Source organism: Furipterus horrens, unplaced genomic scaffold (assembly GCF_987537825.1).
Source record: "Furipterus horrens unplaced genomic scaffold, mFurHor1.1.pri manual_scaffold_12, whole genome shotgun sequence".
In the NCBI taxonomy this organism is placed as follows: Eukaryota; Metazoa; Chordata; class Mammalia; order Chiroptera; family Furipteridae; genus Furipterus; species Furipterus horrens.
The window spans coordinates 49,224,846-49,228,559 of record NW_028327182.1 but is presented as its reverse complement, the minus strand read 5'-3'; the positions used below and the strand labels follow the sequence as shown (position 1 = coordinate 49,228,559).

Below are 3,714 nucleotides of genomic sequence, written 5' to 3'. Positions count from 1 at the left end.
CACTGAACTTCATTCAATTCCAGCAACTCCTCCAACAACTTCCTCACCCTGCTGTTAACTGTTCTTTTAATCAATATGTTCTCCATCCTAACAACAATCATTAATTAATTAAAATGCCCTCCTCCACCTGTTTTTCATTTTTGTAACCACATTCACGGTTAATGAGTATGCTCACCATTCCATTTTTCAGGTCACTGATGAAATGTTACATCACCAGGCTCAATCTCTGTGGACACGGCATTTTTTATATACCCCCAGGTTAATAACAATGTGCTGTACTTGTTCTTTAGGCATGCAGCCACTCATAATTATGTGGTTTAGAATTTAAATTTTAAACCAGTAGTTTGAAAACCTGGCTGCATACTAGAAAGACTGAAGGAAATTTTAAAAATATGGATCCTGGCTCTTATAACAATCCTATAATACTATGGTAAAATTTGGCTTGATAACTGAGCCTGGTTGTCTTAGATACAGAATCTTCTTTGTCTCTTCTAAGAGAAGGAAAACAAAATACATATTTAAGATGGTTTGCAGGGCCTTGCAAAGAAATGACAGGCTGTCAAATTTTAAGTTCTAGTTTTCCTTTCCTTGTATTCTAAAATAAATCTTAAGAACTTGGTCGTTGGAGTTGTTTTGGTTTCCTATTTCTGTCATAAAAAAATTAACACAGGCACCTAGAGGGAAAGCGAGAGGGAGACATTGAGAGAACGAGAAGGAAGGAGAGAAAATGGCATCCACTGATTACAGTACCTACAGCTAAGCTGCAGCCCAGCAGGGCTACAGTGCTTACGCTGCCCAGCCCACTCAAGAATATGCACAGACCACCCAGGCATATGGGCAACAAAGTTATGGAACCTATGGACAGCCCACTGACGTAAGCTATACCCAGGCGCAGACCACTGCTAAGTATGGGCAGACGGCCTATGCAACTTCTTATGGACAGCCTCCCACAGGCTATACTGCTCCAACTGCCCCCCAGGCACACAGTCAGCCTGTCCAGGGCTATGGCACTGGTGCTTATGACACCACCACTGCTACGGTCATTACCACCCAGGCCTCCTATGCAGCTCAGTCTGCCTATGGCACTCAGCCTGCTTACCCAACCTATGGGCAACAGCCGGCAGCCACAGCACCTGCAAGACCACAGGGTGGTAACAAACCTGCTGAGACTAGTCAACCTCAGTCTAGCACAGGGGGTTATAACCAGCCCGGCCTGGGCTGTGGACAGAGTAACTATAGCTACCCCCAGGTGCCTGGGAGCTACCCCATGCAGCGGTCACAGCGCCACCATCCTATCCTCCCACCAGCTATTCCTCTAGGCAGCCAACTAGTTATGATCAGAGCAGTTACTCTCAGCAGAACACCGATGGGCAGCCGAGCAGCTATGGATAGCAGAGTAGCTATGGTCAACAAAGCAGCTATGGGCAGCAGCTGCCCACTAGTTACCCCCCCTCCCCAAACTAGATCCTACAGCCAGGCTCCAAGTCAATATAGCCAACAGAGCAGCAGCTACGGGCAGCAGAGTTCATTCCGACAGGACCACCCCAGTAGCATGGGTGTTTATGGGCAGGAGTCTGGAGGACTTTCCGGACCAGGAGAGAACCGGAGCATGAGAGGCCCTGATAACGGGGGCAGGGGAAGAGGGGGATTTGATCGTGGAGGCATGAGCACAGGTGGGCGGGGAGGAGGACGCGGTGGAATAGGCAGCGCTGGAGAGCAAAGTGGCTTCAATAAGCCTGGTGGACCCATGGATGAAGGACCAGATCTTGATCTAGGCCCACCTGTTGATCCAGATGAAGACTCTGACAACAGTGCAATTTATGTACAAGGATTAAATGACAATGTGACTCTAGATGATCTGGCAGACTTCTTCAAGCAGTGTGGAGTTGTTAAGATGAACAAGAGAACCGGACAACCCATGATCCATATCTCCTTGGACAAAGAAACAGGAAAGCCCAAAGGTGATGCTACAGTGTCCTATGAAGATCCGTCAACTGCCAAGGCCGCTGTGGAGTGGTTTGACAGGCAAGATTTTCAAGGAAGCAAACTTAAAGTATCTCTTGCTCGGAAGAAGCCTCCGATGAACAGCATGCAGGGGGGTATGCCGCCCAGAGAGGGTAGGGGGATGCCGCCGCCGCTCCGTAGAGGTCCAGGGGGCCCAGGAGGTCCTGGAGGGACCCATGGGTCGCATGGGATGCCGTGGAGGAGACAGAATAGGCTTTCCTCCGAGAGGACCCCGGGGTTCCCGAGGGAACCCATCAGGAGGAGGAAATGTCCAGCACCGCACGGGAGACTGGCAGTGCCCCAATCCGGGGTGTGGAAACCAGAACTTTGCCTGGAGAACAGAATGCAACAAGTGTAAGGCCCTGAAGCCTGAAGGCTTCTTCCCGCTACCCTTCCCACCCCCGGGCGGTGACCGTGGCAGAGGTGGCCCTGGTGGCATGCGGGGAGGAAGAGGTGGCCTAATGGACCATGGTGGTCCTGGTGGCATGTTCAGAGGTGGCCGTGGTGGAGACAGAGGTGGCTTCCATGGTAGCTGGGGCATGGACCAAGGTGGCTTTGGTGGAGGAAGACGAGGTGGCCCTGGAGGTCCTCCTGGACCTTTGATGGAACAGATGGAGGAAGAAGAGGCGGTTGTGGCAGACCTGGAAAAATGGATAAAGGTGAACAACGTCAGGAACGCAGAGACCGGCCCTACTAGATGCAGAGACCCCGCAGAGCTGCATTGCCTACCAGATTTATTTTTTAAATCAGAAAATGTTTTAAATTTATAATTCCATATTTATAATGTTGGTCACAACATTATGATTATTCCTTGTCTGTACTTTAGTATTTTTCACCATTTGTGAAGAAACATTAAAAGAAGTTAAATGGTAGTGTGCTGAGTTTTTTTTCTTTTCCTTTTAAAGATGGTTAACTACTAAGACTAAACAATGGGAACCCCTTGTGAGCATGCTCAGTATCGTTGTCGAGAACCAGGAGGGCCTCTACAACTAACTGTAACAATGTTCATGGTTGTGATAATTTTTTTAAAATAAAATCCCAAATGTTTATAAACAGTAAAAAAAAAAAAAACAAAAACAAAAACACAAGTTTAATGACTTAAAACAAGACAACTTTATTATCTTACAATTTTGGAGGCCAGAAGTCTGACACAGGTCTCACTGGACTGTGTTCCTCCTGGTGGCTATAGGGAAGAGTCAATTTTCTTGCCTTCTCTAGCTTCTAGAGGTCACCTGTGTTCCTAGGCTGGTGACCACATTTCCCCAGCAATGTGGAGTCCTTTTCTTGTGGTTATTTTTCTGGCTCTCTCTCCTACCACTCTCTACCCTTTTTATAGGACCCTAGTGATTACCCTGGGTCCACCCAGATACTCCAGGATAATTTCCCCATCTCAAGGTTAGTTGATTAGCAACCATTTGTTTTTGCCATATAACCAAATATACTCAGTTTCAGGGAGTAGGTCATGGACATCATTGGGAGAATATTCAGTTTTCTCCTAATAATTTTTAGGTAAGACATGAGTGTATATAAAACTCCCCTGCTAGAGCTGTAGATCAAGTTCACAGCTCCTTGGGCACAGTGACATACCCTGTTTTGAAACTAGAGGTCTACTTTCAAAGCTGAGGAACATGCTGTGATCAGGGTCTGTTCCCACATTGGGCTGCAGAGCAGTGGTACACTCTTGGCTCTGTGATCACCTCATTTGGCCAG

At 47.6% G+C, this 3,714-nt stretch overlaps 1 pseudogene; it reads left to right on the top strand.

The window, feature by feature from the left end:
• Positions 1-727: 727 nt before the first annotated feature.
• Positions 728-2,957, top strand: LOC149996156 (RNA-binding protein EWS pseudogene; annotated as a pseudogene).
• The last annotated feature ends 757 nt before the right edge of the window (positions 2,958-3,714 follow it).